Consider the following 20,335-nt stretch of genomic DNA (forward strand, 5'->3'; position numbering starts at 1 on the left):
TGGACATGTCAAGTTCATGCCAACTCATGTTTTTGGTTATCTTGTCTTTAGAGTTCTTGTTCAGGGGGCCAAGGGGGGGGGGGGGGGGGGGAGTATATGGAGATTATATTGCTGGTGGTTATCTGCTGCTTTGTCTGTTTGGGTGTTTCTGCCAGGGTGAGACAGGGTGAGAGAGAGCCAGGGAGAGAGAGCCAGGAAGAGAGAGAGAGAGAGAGCGAGAGAGAGAGAGAGAGGGAGAGAGAGAGAGAGAGAGCGAGAGAGAGAGAGAGAGAGAGAGAGAGAGAAGAGAAATTTCAGATACTCTGGACATGTCAAGTTCATGCCAACTCATGTTTTTGGTTATCTTGTCTTTAGAGTTCTTGTTCAGGGGGCCAAGGGGGGGGGGGGGGGGAGTATATGGAGATTATATTGCTGGTGGTTATCTGCTGCTTTGTCTGTTTGGGTGTTTCTGCCAGGGTGAGACAGGGTGAGAGAGAGCCAGGGAGAGAGAGCCAGGAAGAGAGAGAGAGAGAGAGCGAGAGAGAGAGAGAGAGAGAGCGAGAGAGCGAGAGAGAGAGGGAGATAGGGATATAGGGCGATAGGGAGATAGAGAGGAAGATTGAGAGAGAGCGAGACAGCGCAAGTGTCCAAAACCGGCCCAAGGTTTTGGACAATGCAAACGGCAAAACATCAGGAACACACATGCTGGCCGACAGTATTCTAACCATTTTTTCTCTTTGGACTCCATCAAGCATACATGTGCTTTGGATAGGAGAGCCGGTGTGCCATTGTTGAGGATGATTTCACATCCACTAGATAACACCCAAGAGTCAAGTCATTCATGCTTAAAGTAGGCTTAACACGTTTTCCACAACACAGCCAACCCCAACAGGGCACAGAGCAGGAGCGAGAGAGAGCAAGAACGCGGGAGGTCAACCAATAATGTCTTGTCTTGAATCTAAAAGGTGGTTCATAACAATCTGCTTCTCATAGCTGCCTGAAAGGTCTGCCGTGGCCTGTTGGAGCCAATACTGAGCCAGCTATCGCGCTGAACAAAAGGGATTTATGCCCATGGTAGGCATGTATATAATCCAGTGCATGCATATGTATTTGTGTGTGTGTGTGTTGGGGGGTGTCTGTGTGAATATGTATGTGTTGCTTGTGTGTGTGTACAAAGCAATCAATCCCTTTTTGACCACATGGTGGAATCCGACTGGTTACTATTATATCTAAACCCCTGGTTGCACACTTCTTTCCTTTTGCTTTTCTGGAAGAGGGAATAGAAACCATTGCTGAACTGGGACAAAAGCCTCCCTCCCTCCCTCCCTCTCTCTCTCTCTCTCTCTCTCGCTCTCTCTCTCTCTCTCTCTGACACATTGAGAGGCCATCATTATCGTTATCTGAGGATGAAGATATGACGTGTTTGTGTGAGGTGGTGGTTCGAAGGGACATCTCACTTTGATAAAGACTTGTAAGAGGTTCTACACGTTTCGGCATTTTGAGTCTTCAGAAATACCCGACCACATCATCTGACATGAGGTTCTTTATTACTAAGAATGGGTTGACGTGTCATCACCGCATGTTGAATGGGTATTTAAATGAGTCAGTGTACGTACATTTACATTTATTTACATATGCTGAGTAATTTAGACACCAGAGCAAGTACAACATGAAAGTGTTATGGTGTTGCTAAGCATTGCCTATTTGCTTCATAAGAGATAGGAAAGAAGCGAAGAACCAGGGAAAGAAGAGATCTTCGGTCGTAAAAATAAATATAGCCTCCACTCACTAGCACAGACTTCTATTGTTTTACTAAAGCTACATTCACATCTGACTGACAACGATATTGAGTGTAACGAAAGAGCTTGCACATTTGTGAACTTTCCGGACCCATTTCAAGGAGATTTGTGAACGACGAATGAGGAATGAGGATCAAGTTACGCTGACCAAGGCATCTGTGACTTCTTTACTTAAAAACATAAATAAATAAAACATAAATTAACAGGATAAGGAGTCAACGGCAACAAAGGTATCTAATCAATAAACCGTGAGAATTGCCTCATAATTTTATAATGTTTTCTTATTTCTTATTTTTATTTGTCCGCTGTTTGTTTGTCTGCTTTTTTTTCTTTTTGAATCCCAGAACTGATTGCTGTGTAATCCTCCCATAACCTTCTGGTATGAGGGAATGAAGCACTTATTTTCTTATTTGATGCTCACCTATGGTGGAAGCCAGTGGAGGGGACACCACAAAGACAGCCTCCGGGCAGCCAGTCAGTCAACCCTGAAGAGACGAGAGAGGAGAGATCAGGCCCACAGAGAACGAGTGGATGGAGGAGAAGAAGAAAGAACTAGGCACTACTGAGGCACTACATTGATTTTCAGCCAAACATACACTGATCTGCCCTGTGAATTAAAAGAAGAAAATAAAGAACATACGTCAACACAAAGGCAGCACATACACGGAAGCGCGCACACACGCACACGCACACACACACACACACACACACACATACACACACACACACACACAGGTGGGACGTTTAACGGCTAACACAACGAAAACAGGTCAATAACACAGTAGGCTATGGTGAATTTTGTCCACCACAAGACTACACTTTACCCTCCTCCTTGAGCCTCCCGAAATGTCTTTACACTTTGTTGCTCAAACTTAATATTTCCCTCCTCCTTGAGCCTCCCCAAATGTCTTGCGATATTGATATCCCCCTTCCCCCCTGTGGACTGTTTTAGTTGTTTTATTTTTCTTATGTTTTGTGTGTATGCTATGTGTGACTGTAGGCTACTGCTGCCTGTCTTGGCCAGGACACTGGAAGATATGTTTAATCTCAATGATTAATATTATTTTCAACTGACCAATAGTAGTTGCCTTGCATTTTAAAATGTCAATGCACTTATCAGCCCTGAATAACAGTAAAAGCTACTTAACAATTGATATGTATGCATAGTATACTACACTTTCCATTGAACAATTACTCCTGTTAATTACAAATAGAGGTTGAGCGAGCGCAACACGGACGCAAAAACTCTAGTATATTTAATTGGAGAATACAGCTCAAGGGCACTGTACTGCACTTGAGTTTCCGTTCAATGAATGAACCTTAGTAGCATTCTTTAAATACTGGAGTAGCCGTGATAGATTTATAAAATGATGAGGTTGAAAATGGTGACGATGATATTGAATCAGTTCTTCAACATTGCAAAGTAATTAAATTGACACTGTTGCTTGACATCCGGGATCGGTGTGAGCTGGAATCGTATTGCTTTTTTAATCTCTAATCCCATGGGCTGTTCACTCACATGTCACTATCAGGCCAGAATAGAGGATGTTGGTATGTCAGCGACAAGAGAATTAAGGAAACTAAACAAATACGAAACCAATACCTTGTGCTACGTTTCGGTTTGTGACACCCACTCTTTCCACTTATAGGAAAAGATGCCATTAATAAAACACTTCCTGGGAGGCAAGGGAAACTAGGTCATTTTACAAGTCACCCTACACAACTTAAATGGATTTGATTTCCAGATAAAAAGCATAAAAAACATATTTTTTACTATTTATCCGTCACATTAAAATGGATTTGTGTATATAAAATGTGTAAATCACAAGATTGAAACAATACCCAGGAGATTAGGTAAATAAGGCTGAAATCAAGCCACGGGTCATCACACTATACATGTTTAGTATGGTGTTACATGGCGCGGTTTAGTGATCAAACCATGGTCAAAGATGGTCCATCAAACAAGTTAAAGTTAGGTTCATGGTCCAATGTTAGGGTTAGGGTTAGGACATGCACACACACACAATTATGTATGACTCTAGCCCCACAGCCTCTGCCCCGAAGCCCAAAGGCACAAGCCCCCATTCCCAAGCCCGCTAGCCCTCAATCCCAGTGGCCTAGCCCTCTATCACCGTCCTCTATCCCAAGCCCTCTAACCCCAGCTCTTTATCCCCCAGCCCCCTATCCCCAGACCCATAGCCCTCTACCCCCAGCTCTCTATCCCCAACCCCCAAGCCCCCCAGGTCTCTATCCCCAACCCCCCAGATATCTATCCTCAGCCCCCCAGATATCTATCCCCAGCCCCCCAGATATCTATCCCCAGCTCTCTATCCCCAGCCCCCCAGATATCTATCCCCAGCCCCCCAGATATCTATCCCCAGCTCTCTATCCTCAGCCCTGCAGCCTGAGGATGAGTGTATAAATAACACCTCAGTGGAAGACAGCTGGGTGTAAATTGAAGCCCCCTAACCTACTTCCTTCACCGCCATGCAAAGAACCCACACACATACACATACACACACACACACACACACACAGGTCAGACTCTACACATCCCTGCCACTTGAGAGGCGCGTACAATATATAGTCCAATATATAGGTCTGCATGTGAAAGTGTGTGTGTGTGTGTGTGTGTGTGTGTGTGTGTGTGAGTGTGCGTGTGTGTGTGTGTGTTTGTACCCTGCAGATGGGAAGTGCCATAAAAGGCAAGTGAATACAACACAAAACTATTCTGGAAATACTGTAGGGTCTGGCAACGAGTAATGAAAATGGCCCAACTCGAGGGGTGGCACCAAGCATGCATTTGAAAATACCACTGCACTCAATTGGATAACACTACGACCAATCAGAACAATACAAGGGGTGACATATCCAGACCAGCGGAGCGGATATAATGAAATGAAAATTTCATAAAATTGACATTTGTAAATTGTAATGCAAAAAATGACTGTATAAAGAACAAAAGATTGGTATAAATATGCTTTTTATATTGACTAATTGTCATTCTGACTCGTGAAAAATGTCGGCAGATGAGAAGAGCCCCAGAAGAAAAAACGAAAGGGCCAAACAGAGTCATAAGGGCAGACGCACGCACGCATGCAGACATGCACACACACACACACACACACACACACACACACACACACACACACACACACACACACACACAACAGTATATTGACTAAAGCGTTGAACTGGTGACCCTGTGCTGCTACTGACTTTTCCCAACTGCTGTAAATAGGTTAGATTAGTCATTAATTATACTGACGGCAAGATTTACTCGTTAGGGGTGAAGGGCAGCCAAGTGTATGTTACCCGTAGGGCGTAATCATCCTCAAAGTTTTCAACCAGAATGTGTGTGCGTGCGTGCATGCGTGTGTGTGCGTGCGTGCATGTGTATTTGTGTACATGGGTGTGTATGTGCATGTGTCCATATGAATGTGTGTATGTGCATGTGTGTGTGCGAGTGTGCGTGCATGTGTGTGCGTGTTACTGAGTTAGTAAGCGAGTGAGAAAGTGAGTGTCTATGTGTGCAATGGAGTGTGTGTGTGTATGCATGCGTGTGTGTGCGTGTCGGATTATGGTGGACTAATCCGATTTCATAGCACCAGTTTCACGCGACTCGTGTGATACAGCTGAGGAGGGCCTCTTCATCACCCATGACATCGTACAAATCAAAGAAATTAAAAAAGGAAAAAACTAAATAAAGACAGCATGGATACTGGAGAGCCACATGACAGGGAGGGCGTCAGAGTAGCAGTACTCCACAACATGGCCTGGGGTCGAGTTGCTAAACTCACAATGCACCACACTATCAACACACTCCTCATTAGTTGACCTGCGCCCGCGTGAGTGCTTGCATGCGTGCGTGCATGCGTGCGTGTGTGTGTGTGTGTCATCCGTGTGTGTGTGTGTCTATCCCTTGTCTCCCTTGCCTAACAAGCTCAGTGTAAATGCAGGATTGGCCTGTTCCATTGAAGCCAGCTGCTTTACAGTTCGCAGGCTCCAACAATGCTCTCTTGACCAAGGGAAGAGAAAAGATACAGGCTCTTTATTTTCAGGCCAAGCTGAAAAGCGGATTTCAAACGTTATACTTTTTTAGCTTCCATTTTACTATCAAAGACTGTATAACACAGGTTACTGATAGGAAATGTTGAAGTGTTAACTACCAGTGTGAAAAGAAAAGTTTAGTCACAGTGTCTGTAAACAGATTGCTTATGACTCACCAATCAGGTAGAATCTGTCTTGATATGCATCACGCCTAACAGCAGGGCAATTCGACCCAGTTACAGTACATGCCAATACCGGTATCTTTTGGTAAACAATTAAAAGCTATGATCAATACGAAACCCCTGAAATCTGAGCGCCGGTCATGACGATACTGACGTTAGCAGTGAAATCTGTGGTGTTGTGTTTGCAATATCTATATCAATGTTTCCCATACATAGACCAATGTGTGGCGCAGAGCCACAGAATCAACACTGAGCGCCACAAATTGATTCCCCATTTTTTTAATTTTATTTTTGCGATTTTTAAATGTAAATATCGTTCCTTTCATCTCCACATAGCAATCTTTCTCCCTGTCATTCTCGTTCACACATGCACACAGAGACAAGCGCGCATACATGCCAATGGTGCGCGGGCACACTACCACTTATAATTAGAAAATGCATTTCCTGCAGAAAATGCGGTGAGTTCTGTAGTACCAAGTGAGGTTGAACATATTTTTTAATAAAGCGACATAGATTAAGACATAAAGAAACGTTAAATGGCTTAAATCATCAAAAACATGCTCACCATTTAAGAAAAAGTAAATGGTTGGAAACAAATAAAGTGACAGCTGAATGAAAAGCGCAAAGCATTGCTAAAAATACAGAAATGTAAAAGGTCAAATGTATTGCCCTGCACTGCTGGTGTGTGTGTGTGTGTGTGTGTGTGATCGACTCGGGGTCCTGCGCTTACAGATGGCGTATCGACACTTGACGTATCAACACAAGCCAACGGACAAAACCCCGTAAGTGTCTGCGTGTGCGACGCTGTTTTGACTCTGTGTTGGGAGCGCTGGAAATAAAGTAGATCGCCCCGTTCAGTGAATGGAGTTAACCGATTCTTCTTTTATATATTATCCAAGTATAGGCAACAATAAAATGCTCGGTTACACATATATTTTTGTTTTCACATATGTTAAAGTAATTATCGCCTACAAAACTTATCCTATATTGATGAAAGCCCCCCCCCCCACCTAACGTTTATTAGCTCACGTTAGCCATCATTCTAAAGCCACAAATATTATCTGATCAATCTTTGTACATTAGATTATTATTCATATATTATTAAACAAAAGGAGATTGTCAATACTTGGGAATAACATGGGAATAAATGAAATGCGCATTAAAAGACAGCGTTTACAGGAAGTGCGTCATTATTGCGCATCTAGGACCCCGAGTCGATCTGGCAGCTGAGTCAATCTGGTACCCACACCGGTATCACACTAAAACTGTAATTCTGAATAAAGTTTAAATTACATCGAAATTCAGTTTGGATGTTATTAAAAATACAAGTGTGTAGATTTGTTTAACGGTTTGAATGATGGTAAACGGTTGAAATTTGACCCGAGTTACGATGTCTTAGTAATTTTTGTGTCAGAATGGGCAGACGGCTTCAGTGGGACCAACTGTAGAATATGACGGTTTGAAACTAAAACTGTGATTCTGAAGAAAGTTTAAATTAAATCGAAATTCCGTTTGGATGTTATTGAAGATACAATTGTGTAGATTTGTTAAATGGTTTGAATGAAGATAAACGGTTGAAAATTGATTTAGTTACGTCCAGGGGCGGATGGTGTATAGGGGGGATTTGGGCGACGCACTACCAACTGATAGAGTTGTGACGTTCACGAACGAGCCAAATCTATTGAACGGCTCTTTAACATGAACGATGGGAACCGAGTCACAGTGGTGAGCCGTTCTTTTTCTTTTTATTCTTTTCTTTGTCGCTGTCACGTTCACAGCATGCGCACACAAGCTCCTCCTCCTACTCCACTGAGACAGAGAGCATGCAGAGTGCACTCGTGGTGGAATGTTGATATGCAAATTTCCCATGTCAGTCAGAAGCGGCGCGGCGGAGGCAGAGTACTGCAACTATGAGCCAAAGAAAGCGCAGCAGCATCTCTTTCTAAAAATATTGTTTACTAAGATTTGCACTAATGTTACAAAGGACAGTTCAGGAGTCCTCTGCAGTGTTATACTTGAAAGAAACTTTTTTGTAAAAGTTTTTCTATTTTAATATATTTTTTGTTAATTATATTTTTGCATGGAAGTTCATTGTTAATTGCCTGCTTAGTTTTTATTGTGCTACAATTAAAAAGGTGATACATGATGAACAAGTGAAAAGAGATGTATTTACACATTGAATACAAAGATACCAAAATAGTGATCTGTGTCAAAGCAGAGGGATATAGCACTACCTTGTGGAATGTGGAATGGAACAATGAATGCAGTTCAGACATTAAATTCTAGTCCACACATGTTAAATTAAATTATAATCAATATTTAAAATATATCAAACTCAGATATCCGATGTCTAAGTCTGAATAATTCTGATCCAAATCTTACCCTATCATTCCTCCCAGTGAATATTTCCCAGATAAAAAGGCAAGCTTCTTAAAAATAAATTAATGAGCCAGCCTTTTGAACGGCTCTTTGAAAAGAACGGCTCCTCAAGATCCGGCTCCCTTCAAAGAGCCATAAATCCCATCTCTACCAACTGGGAGAAAGAGGATTTTTTTATCACAGCAAAAGTAGCTTTCTGTGTTCTAGACATATTATCTGTCATTGTCCAATCAGAATCGTAAGATTCAAGTTGCGTTTCAAATGGTCCCGCCTCTCTGGGCGAATTCATTGACGTGAAAAATCGCCCAGGCATTCTCCCATTGTCATGTTAAAACTTATTTTTTCGGAAAATGAGCCTTCAATGCATTTTCAATGGGGATTTGGGAATCGCCCTAACATGCTTGCATCATACGTAACTGAGCAAAGAGCGCGAAGGGATATATTCAATCAAGTCACTTGCTAATTTCAACATGGCTGCTAATGTGTGCAATTCCGTTGCGTCTCTGAAAGAAGTTCCTTTTAGTCGACGATCCAATTCAGACAAATTGGCATTAAAACAATCAGGACCTCCAAGACCAAAATAAATAATTAAACAAATTTCTACAAAGCGGGGAAAGTCCTACACCCGAGGATTTTCAACAAATTGGTATGAGAAAAAAAGCTGGCTAGCAGGTTGTGAAGTAGCTAACGCAGTCTTCTGCTACCACTGCCTACTCTTCCACCCTGACGACAGACAGCACTGTTTGGATATCGACTGGTGTGAGAGATATGCACCATCTGTCTGAGAAAATCAAGAAGCATGAGATGTCAAAGATCCACATGGATAGCTGCTTGAGATTTGCAACTATTGGGAGGGTGAACATTGCCACTCAACTGGACGAGGGATAGCGGCTAGCTGTTCGTCGCCACAACGATGAGGTGAGCAAGAACCGACACAATCTCAACCGGCTCATCCAATGTGTGATGTTTTGCGGAGCGTTCGAGTTGGCTTTGCGAGGGAAGGATGAGACGGAGGGCTCCACAAACCCAGGTATTTTTCTTGGATTGGTTGACTTAGTGGCACAGTTGGATGAAGTTTTCGATGACCACCTGAAAAATGCCACGGTGTTCAAGGGCACATCCAAGACGGTGCAGAACAAGCTTTTGGAATGTATGCTAGCAGGTCGCATGGGAAAGGATTGTGGAGGAGGTCAAGTCAGCTCGCTATCTGGCCATCCAAGCTGATGAAACTACGGACGTCTCCACGCAGACACAGCTGGTACTTGTGCTTAGATACATTGATGACAACCATGCAGTGCAGGAACGTTTTTTTGAGTTTATTCCCATCTCGGATTCAACGTCAGTTTCAATTGCCAGTGTACTTTTGGAGAGATTGAACCAGCTTTTGGCCGACGACAACGACAAAATGAAACTCGTTGCACAAGCTTACCTTGGTGCCAGTGTGATGAGGGGAGAGAAGGGTGGTGTGCAGCAAAAGGTGCGTGAACATTTTAAGAATGGTCATTATGTGCATTGCCATGCATATCAGCTTAATTTGATCATGCAGCACGCTACCTCCCGCATCAAAAAAGTCAACGTTTTCTTTTCCGATCTGGGCGGTACTGCGTCATTCTTTTCCCGGTCACCGAAACAGTGCAGCGTTCTGGACAAGATTGTTTCACGAAGACTGCCCAGAGCTTCATCTACAAGGTGGAATTTTAACAGCAGGATCGTCAACACTGTGTACGAGAACCGAGATGACCTCCTTGAATGTTTTGAAGCCATCAAGACGGGTTCACATGGTCCATTTGACCAGCTCAGCGTGAGAGAGGCATCTGGCTACGTGAGGATGCTGCAGGACGAAGATTTTTTTTTTCTGTGTTTTTTTCAAAACATCATGCCCCACGTCGACATTCTGTACCAGAAGCTCCAGAAGAAGGACATTGATGCAGTCTTCATCAAAAGGGCCCTCGAGAGCTTCACAAGCAGTGTGCAGACCATTAGGTAAGATAACATTTTTAGTATTTAATCCTTCTCAAAGCAAAGCTTTGTTATGAGAACATATGCATGAAAGGAGACTGTATTTGTGTTCTTTTTTATAATATATGTTCTTTTTTATAATATATTGCCAGTGGTGTAATCTAGCTTGCTTTACTCTGTGCTGGACATCATGGTTAGGCGAGGCACAATGGATAGCTTAAAAAACAGTGTTTAACACTAACATTATGCATCCCTGCCCATTTTAAGTGGGTATACTCATCATGCCTTCAGTGTGTCTTGAACAACCACACATAAAAGGTTGCCCATATTATATTGATATTTTATCGTATTTGTCTAAATGCATACTTGACTGTAGATAGATTTATGAGTGAAGTTACCAACACAATAGATAAAAAACGGTGTTTAACACTAACATTATGCATCCCTGCCCATTTTTAAGTGGGTATACTGACATCTTTGTACTGGATAAAATGTGAACAAGTGCATCACGTAGACTACAGTAATGAACACAGCCTAACAAACACATTATTGGTTTGTTTGCATTCAGAGACTCTGACCAGCTGCAAGAGCCATCAGGAACCGACAGACCAAGGACGGCTTTGACAGAAGAGGCGAAGCAGGGGCTGTCTGAAGAGGTCTGCGACACCATCCTGGCTCACACCAAAGTGAGGTTCTCTTTCACTGGCCACCTTGTGTGTGCTACCTTAGTACAAGTAAATATGTTTTAAAGGTACTGCCATTCATTTCCTGCTGATGCTCTGAATCAAGGGCGTAGGAAGCGGGGGGGACGGAGGGGACGTGTCCCCTCCAATATCGGAGACAGGCGCATTTGTCCCACCTAAGAATTATACCGGATCTGTCAGGTTTCCGATATGTGTCCCCCCCAATGTTAAACTCATTCCTACGCCCCTGCTCTGAATGCCACTGTGAAGGCATATCCCACGCTGAACAAGGCAAAGCTCAAGACGGAACTGTCTCTGATCTATAAGAATCCTGAATTCAAAGCTTGCTGTGGTGCACTGGCACTGTACCAGGTTATCATGAGCTACAACCTCCAGGAGACATTCTCTGAGACTGTGAGTTTGTTGAACATTCTCATAACTACTCCTATGACAACAGCTGAAGCTGAGAGATGTTTCTCAACTTTGAAAAGAATTAAGACATTCCTGCGAAATTCAATGGGCCAGGAACGTCTGAATGCACTGGCCATGCTCTCCATGGAGAGGGAACTAGTCCTCAACATGCGTGATTTCAATGAGAAAGTCATTGACCGCTTTGCTGCACTGAAAGAGAGAACCTATGGTGGCATCATGCCTTCAGTGTGCATATTGTATATAGTCCTCTGCAAACCTATGGTGGCATCATGCCTTCAGTGTGTCTTGAACAACCACACATAAAAGGTTGCACATATTATATTGATATTTTATCGTATTTGTCTAAATGCATACTTGACTGTAGATAGATTTATGAGTGAAGTTACCAACACAATAGATCCGTAACACAATAGATCCGTGGCCGTAACACACTCACCCCTTTTAGAATCACATTCTTTCTTTCTCTCTCACTCTCACAAACACACATACAGAGACAGAGAGAATGTTAACTTGTGTATAATTCCCAATTATTATTGATGTATTTGCACTTTTAATCTTGCTGAATGCTACAAGGCAAATAAATTAAGTTAAAACTTAGTTCCCCGGCTCCATTCGTCTCTGTAAGGAAATGTTCTATTTTGTCTTTATTATTTTGACACGTCTAATCTGCGCCCCTCCCCCCGCCACACATTGCTAACTGTCTGTCGGACACACTATATTGTGCTACATTGCAGCGTGTGTCACCGTGTTGTGTTTCTTCATACAAAAACAACCTTATTGTAGCAAGCATGTGGTGACATTCACTTAATAAGCATCAGTGTGACATATGACAGAATATATCAATACAGGATAGCTCTTTACCAATACACACGTAAACATTCAATCAAATTGAGGAAGAAGATGAAACATATTCTCAGGAATGCGAGAGAGAGATGAGAGAGAGAGAGAGAGAGAGAGAGAGAGAGAGAGAGTAAGAGAGAGTGAGGGAGAGAGAGATATATATATATATATATATATATATACAGTGGGGCAAAAAAGTATTTAGTCAGTCACCAATTGTGCAAGTTCTCCCACTTAAAAAGACGAGAGAGGCCTGTAATTTTCATCATAGGTAAACCTCAGCTATGAGAGACAAAATGAAAAAAAAAATCCAGAAAATCACATTGTCTGATTTTTTAAGAATTTATTTGCAAATTATGGTGGAAAATAAGTTTTTGGTCACCTACAAACCAGCAAGATTTCTGGCTGTCACAGACCTGTAACTTCTTCTTTAAGAGGCTCCTCTGTCCTCCACTTGTTACCTGTATTAATGGCACCTGTTTGAACTCCTTATCAGTATAAAAGACACCTGTCCACAACCTCAAACAGTCACACTCCAAACTCCACTATGACCAAGACCAAAGAGCTGTCAAAGGACAACAGAAACACAATTGTAGACCTGCACCAGGCTGGGAAGTCTGAATCTGCAATAGGTAAGCAGCTTGGTGTGAAGAAATCAACTGTGGGAGCAATTATTAGGAAATGGAATACATACAAGACCACTGATAATCTCCCTCGATCTGGGGCTCCACGCAAGATCTCACCCTGTGGGGTCAAAATGATCACAAGAACGGTGAACAAAAATCCCAGAACCACACGGGGGGACCTAGTGAATGACCTCCAGAGAGCTGGGACCAAAGTAACAAAGGCTACCATCACTAACACACTACGCCGCCAGGGACTCAAATCCTGGAGTGCCAGACGTGTCCCCCTGCTAAAGCCAGTGCATGTCCGGGCCCGTTTGAAGTTTGCTAGAGAGCATTTGGATGATCCAGAACAGGATTGGGAGAATGTCATATGGTCAGATGAAACCAAAATAGAACTTTTTGGTAAAAACTCAACTCGTCGTGTTTGGAGGAGAAAGAATGCTGAGTTGCATCCAAAGAACACCATACCTACAGTGAAGCATGGGGGTGGAAACATCATGCTTTGTGGTTGTTTTTCTGCCAAGGGACCAGGACGTCTGATCCGTATGACTGAAAGAATGAATGGGGCCATGTATCGTGAGATTTTGAGTGAAAACCTCCTTCCATCAGCAAGGGCACTGAAAATGAAATGTGGCTGGGTCTTTCAGCATGACAATGACCCCAAACACACCGCCCGGGCAACGAAGGAGTGGCTTCGTAAGAAGCATTTCAAGGTCCTGGAGTGGCCTAGCCAGTCTCCAGATCTCAACCCCATAGAAAATCTTTGGAGGGAGTTGAAAGTCCGTGTGGCCCAAAAACATCACTGCTCTAGAGGAGATCTGCATGGAGGAATGGGCCAAAATACCAGCAGCAGTGTGTGAAAACCTTGTAAAGACTTACAGAAAACGTTTGACCTCTGTCATTGCCAACAAAGGGCATGTAACAAAGTATTGAGATGACCTTTTGTTATTGACCAAATACTTATTTTCCACCATAATTTGCAAATAAATTCTTTAAAAATCAGACAATGTGATTTTCTAGATTTTTTTTTTTCATTTTGTCGCTCATATCTGAGGTATACCTATGGTGAAAATTACAGGCCTCTCTCATCTTTTTAAGTGGGAGAACTTGCACAATTGGAGGCTGACTAAATACTTTTTTGCCCCACTGTATATATATAGAGAGAGAGAGAAAGAGAGAGTGTTGATAGAGTGAGAGAGCGAGAGCAAGAGAGAGAGAGAGAGTGAGAGTGAGAAAGAGCACGAGAAAGATAGAGAAAGATATAAAGAGAGATATAGAGAAGGGTAGAAAGATTGAGAGAATCAATTAATATCTGTGATGATAATATCTGGGCAAGGCACAAAGACAGGCTGTTTTCCTCTCTATCATGGCTCAACATGCAGCAACACATGTTGCTATGGTGGTATGGACCTTCCTCTCGTCCTCATCCTCATCCATTAGTTTTTTTCTTGTGCAGCATCACGATTTTTTAGCTTAGAATTGATATCACGATTCTCTGCCACGATTTTTTTCTAACGAAATATCATTTTTATTGCACACATGAACCATAACCAAAAAAAAATAATGGCTGTACCAAACATAGTTTTTTGGCACCTCTAGCACGTTGCTTTTCATATGGCCCTTTATAACTGATTAAAGTGCAGTATCAAAAACGGAATGATTTATTTTGTACATATAGCAGCAGATTGTCTTTAATTGCTGGACTTTGTATAACTACTGAACCAACTCTACACACATGTAAATTAAGGCAAAAAAAAAGATTTGTAGATTTTCTTTTTTTTAAAATTAATTTAAAAATTAGATCCACAGAGGTGTGAATCGAGATCGCGATTTTATAACGATTTATCGTGCAGGCCTACCGCCCAGCCACTCATTACGCATGACCAGGGTCTTCTACAAGCTAGGCAGACCTATTGCTAAAGCTAGCAAGCTAGTCATGTGCTTTTGGGGACAGGCTTTCGAGGAAGGCTTGGAATACCTATTTTTTCGATATAAAGTCCTCTATCTTAGTCTGGCTTTTTTTTTCAAAATGCCAACCATAGCTTTAAACTAATTAACCCATTTTGTTTATCATCCATCTTCTCTTTCCCTCTTCTTCTCATGTGGGTATTATTCTCCTGAATAAACCCAACAAGGTCATAATCTGAATAAGCAGAGCATCGGTTTCCCTTTCCTTATTCCTACACATTGGACGATTTGTATTCAGGATAGTCAAAGGAAGTGAGCTTAGGCAAGGACAGGGCAGTCCATCTGAAATGTGTTTGCATTCCCCATTTAGATCATTCAACAAGCTCACGGTCATGCAGTTTGTAATCAGCTTTTTTCAAATAGCCTTAGAGGGCTACAGGGGGCACTCGATAAACACACCAATGCTATACAATATTAACGCTAAATAAGAACTTACTAGTAAATAATGGCCCACCAGTAGGATTTTATACAGTATGTCCAAGCAGTATGTTTGGACATACTACAGTATGTTTGTCATTGTCAATAACACGCTCAGTGCTTAGGGACATTAGGAACCAGGGTTTATACATGACAGTAGCAACTTTACAAAAGGTTGCCAGATACTGGATAAAAGCAGGAAATGTCAGCGATGAGGCTGCATTTAGTGGCTGAAGCACTGTCCCTTGGAAAGCCTGAATGCCTTTGTTGTAATAACCCCACGACTGGCCATTGACAACCACCATGGCATAGTATTAAAAATGCCCGCACTGGCGTTGAACTGACAAGTATGTATCTAATAACATGGCTCCATTGTCAACTCTAACTCGCAGCACTGTGATTTATCGATAGCATTGTTGGCATTTTCTCTACCCTAGCCACCACTATAAACCCTCCCACTTTTGAATAGACTCCCATACAAACCTACACAAAGATTTTCCAAAAATGCGATCCATCCGACTTCCAATAGATCGGGCCTTGAAGGGTGTGCCAAGCGAAAAGGCTCCAGAAGTGCTACACCCTGTAGCTCTTAATTGAGCCTGGAGATATGCGTTCTGCAATTACCCTGCTGGCGATGAGGAAGATACAAGCCGGATGGTTCATTTTGCGTTCTTTGAGTTTGCCACACAGAACTTGTCTCAGTCACTGTTCAATGGCTCATGACACATGGCAGTAAAAGAAGGTATTCACAAGTATCAGGTTGACAGGAGCTCAGGATGTGCGCGCTTGTCTGTGTGTATCTATGTGGATGCTTGTGAGTAGGAAAGAGAGGTTTTAACTGAATAAAGCTGGGGCTGGTAATCATAGAGAGTCAAAAACTGCAAAGACCTTCCTGCCGAGATAGATGTGAAGGAACACAAGGTCAGTAACGTAGAGGAGTCTGAACGGATGCTTCCTGAATGAATGAGTTCAAAATACAAAATGCTCCAGAAAACTGTATGGGCAGCAGTGGTGGCAGCTACTGCAGTTAATTTAGCATTTGGGTATTGTGTCTCTAGGTTGATCACAACAGGTCAAGCTGTGACCTCATTATGCTCTGATGGCAGACTAGCCTCTGTACATCCGCTCTGCCCCGGAAGGGGGTCCCATTCGCCCATTTTCCAAAATCAAATAGCACCTGGAAAAACACAGCCCTCCCTTCCTGCCTGCCGGACGGCCAATCATCTACCTGACTCCCCAAGCTCTTGCTTCCCAGCCATGTGGGCAGGTGCCAAGAACTCAGCTAGGGTATTTGAGGTGAAAGGCCAACCCTAGGCTAACACTGTGTGATGACTCTATCTGCACCAGCAGAGTTTTGTTTTAAGCATGGAACGTTGCAGATGAGAATGACAAAATCTACCGAATGAAAAGCATCTATTAAAAAAAAAAATACTTCTCAGATAATTCCCTGGTTTTGATCAACCATAACTTATCTTGCACATTTTATTTTAACAAAAAAGAAATCGAGCAGCGCGCATGTAGCGGAGCAGTGACATGCTTTTAGAGCACCTGGGCTCAAAATAGAGCAGAGGCCGAGGTCCGGCGTGCTCGTCCTCTGCACCATCCTAGCACATTTTACGTCCAGACTGCAAGAATAAATCTACTGCGGTGCTCAGACATTGGTTCCACTGCCAGAGCCCTTGGGTCAGGTGGGATAGGCAGGGGGGTCGGGGGGTCCCTCCCTTCAAAATACCCTCGTTCATTCCTCAACCTATTTTTAGACACAACGACTCTTCAGTGAGGGAGTGAATACGAAAGGAATTAACGCTCGGAGGGGGGGATTGAGGCGTACAACAAAGCGAGGCATACACCAGGCACAGACGGTGAACTCTCAAACTCATATCCCTCTTCGGTCTTAAGCAGTCAACCTGCTGGAACTTTAACAACCACAGGCTTAAGCCCTGAAGTGTAGTCCATTACGTTGTCATTAGGCTGCTGCACACGACCGGAGAAAGCATGCGGCCACACAGGGTTCACCACGACCAATGGGACCCAGTTAGCAATGGTGAAATGGGGGGGGGGGAGTTATGCCAGCTTTTTGGAGAGGAGCCATTTTTGAGCTGGCGCCCCACAGCCGACCCGCAGGACCGGCCCAGACAATAAGAGGACATCAACTATCCAGTTGTCACTATCCTGCGGTCTATTAATAATAACAACACACAGGCCCGTCTACGCAATCCCATATGTCCCGGAGACAAGCACCGAGCCACCGGGTTCAACCGATACTACCATGGGTTTCACTCGTCCACCAAGAGGAACCCCGGGGGTCTCATGTTCGTGTGCGAGTTTGACCCCAAACGCACGACACAGTGCCGTGTCATGTAGGATTAGCGAAACGCTGTTATTGTCTTCTCATGTGCTCCAGGACACGGGGTAGCGTGCTATAAGGGGGCAGTACTGTAGCGGCACGAGATCAAAGAATGGGCTCCATTGTTGAGGCACGCTCGCTGTTGTACAAGCGCTTCGGATAGCATGGTCTGCTGTGAGGGAAATGATGCCAAGCGCAGACCCACAGAAACCAGACATTTGTTTGTTTTGTTTGTTTTACATTTATTGTCATGTGATTCTGTTTTCATGCCGCTCAAATGAAATGTACATTTACATTCATTGAATGAGCTGCAATCATACGCTACAGGAGCCCACAGTCGTTTTACTAGGATACACAGAGACATGGAATGAAAGAAGGGTTAGATTTATTGAGTGATGTGCGTTTCCTTCACGCAAAATAGATTCTGACACAGAAAGAAGAAGAATGAATCTTCAGTGGAATAGAATGCAAAGAAAAGGAGCAATCAAAATACATAAACCACAATCCTTCAAACTGTATCCCCACATTGACACAAAATTATCTGGATAACCTTAATATTGTGGCATCTCCAATGCCTAGATCCAGTGCCTCTCATGGTCATTTCAGGTTCAAGGTTCAAGTTTTCCGCTGACAATTCAGCATTTTGCTGTAATTCAAATAATAGCAGTAATTCATTGACTTTTGAGTCTATATCTGTAATTGTGTCGTCAATGATATTCCAGAATCTATCGATGTTTGAATGTGTGTGCGCTTATGGTGTATACACACACACACACAAACACACACACTCACAAACTCAGGGAGAGTGTGGAGCAGCAGATAAATCAACAACCACAAGGATGTCCCAGTAGTATGTCAGCATGGATGGCTTCCGCTTCATTGAAAAGAAAGGCAAAAGGGATGCTTCAATAATCACTCTACAACCAGAACATTAACCCACATGCTCCCGGGCTGCACATACAGATATGGGAAGTTTGGATACTTGGAAGTTTTGTTCCTGCTTTGATTGAAAGTGGTTAGCTTCAATCAAATTTCTTATTTTGTGCTCAGCCCAATCATTCTGCCATAATGCACATAATGACTCTGTCAATTTTTCCTAAGGCAACCATAATACCTGGAGATGTACCTCCAATTCAATAGTTAGCGCTCTCTCTCACTCTCTCTCTCTCCACTTGTATATACATGACACATGTGTTTCCCAAGGCCCCGCAGGCTTTTAATTCCCAATTTTTCTGTGTTTGTACAAGGTTTGCCATGTGTGTTCTCATGACCACACACAATGGTTTATTTAGGCAATAACAGAAAAACAAGGCATCTCCAAAACAAGTGACAAGCAGGGCGGAGTAAAAGAGGAAAAAAAAACGTTTGACAAAGCGATTTGTTTTGGTTCATCTGCTTCTAAAGCAACTAACATCATATCACTGAGCCACTGGAGCGGAGAGCCCCATGGGGAGGGGCCAACGGTTTAGGGGTCACGTCTACATCAAGGGGCCCCCTGTTGTACTTTAATGGTCTTACCGGCCCTACCGTCACACTACTGTGGTGAAGTAATATACAGCCAACACGGCCTGTATCATCAGGCCGTGTTGGCTGGGGGGGGGGGGGGGGGGGGGGGAATAAACATTTATTCTTCCAAACAAATGCATTTGCCGCCGCAGACCCCTGGTGGGGGCACTAGAGGCGCCGTGCCTCTTGGGAAAACTGACAAGTTTCACTTGTACTCTGGGCCAGTATTTATTCCCTAAAGCGCTCCGCTGAGCTCAGCTATGCAGCCCCAGTGTGCGGCAATGATATAGTTTATAGAGTGTCAACAAACACGGTGTGTCCTGAGCACAGCCGCTCCCAAACAGAACATTTTTTTGTTGTGCCAATCAACACACAATTTTTCATAAAAAACAAAGCTATGTTAGGATAGTGAATTATAGGCTGCAATGGTGGTGCACTTTATATGTTCAAGGTTCCTGACTTTGAAACGGGAACAACACGTTTGCAATACGCAATAGGCAATACGTTACTCGACATATGGAATCCAATACCTCACATAACATCACATAACTTCCTCCCTTTGCGCCTTCGCCTTTCTCGATTCACAAGAATCACACCCACACGCAATATCAGGTTTCCGTGTTCATTTTACATTTACCTACAATTCATGTTGACACCCAAACAACTCTCAGGCACACACACCACCCGGGATGAACGGCTCCGATTGTTCACCCGGGCCCTGGATACGGCATGTTGTCCCAACAACAGCAGCAGCGGGCCCAGCGAGTGAGCGGCATGTCAATGCGGGCCCTGGACCAATTGAAAAAGGTTACGACGACAGGGGACTTCTGAAGGCGACCGCGGGGGTTGAGGCGGCGCTGCTGGTGAACAGGGTGGGAAGCCGAGACCTCCAGGGGAGAGGAAAATGAGGGCGCTAATATCCGGAGGACCAGCCAAGTGTCAAACAGACCCCCCCTAGCCAGTGCTGGATGTATTCCAGTCCCTGTTGCTAGTGTCATGGCCGACAGCGGAACATTAGCCAGGGATGGTCAACAAGTCCCCCGCCGTGACCACATCACTGTTGCTGGACTGGCACCCAGAATTGTTTGGGGTCAGACCTTGGATATTGATTCTTGATGAATCGAGGTAAAAACAGGATACAATTTCAGCTGATTCTGATGCAATGAGA

The 20,335-nt window shown here is 43.5% G+C and overlaps 1 protein-coding gene across 2 annotated transcripts in view; it reads right to left on the bottom strand.

The window, feature by feature from the left end:
* Nucleotides 1-20,335, bottom strand: part of stat5a (signal transducer and activator of transcription 5a) — a 57,817-nt gene that overhangs the window by 23,832 nt on the left and 13,650 nt on the right. For both annotated transcript variants that reach the window (XM_079746785.1, XM_079746786.1), the window contains exon 2: nt 2,200-2,263. The gene's annotated coding sequence lies outside the window, so the exon portion shown is untranslated. The remainder of the gene's footprint in view (nt 1-2,199; nt 2,264-20,335) is intronic.

This window comes from Pollachius pollachius, assembly GCF_949987615.1.
Source record: "Pollachius pollachius genome assembly, chromosome: 11".
Classification (NCBI taxonomy): Eukaryota; Metazoa; Chordata; class Actinopteri; order Gadiformes; family Gadidae; genus Pollachius; species Pollachius pollachius.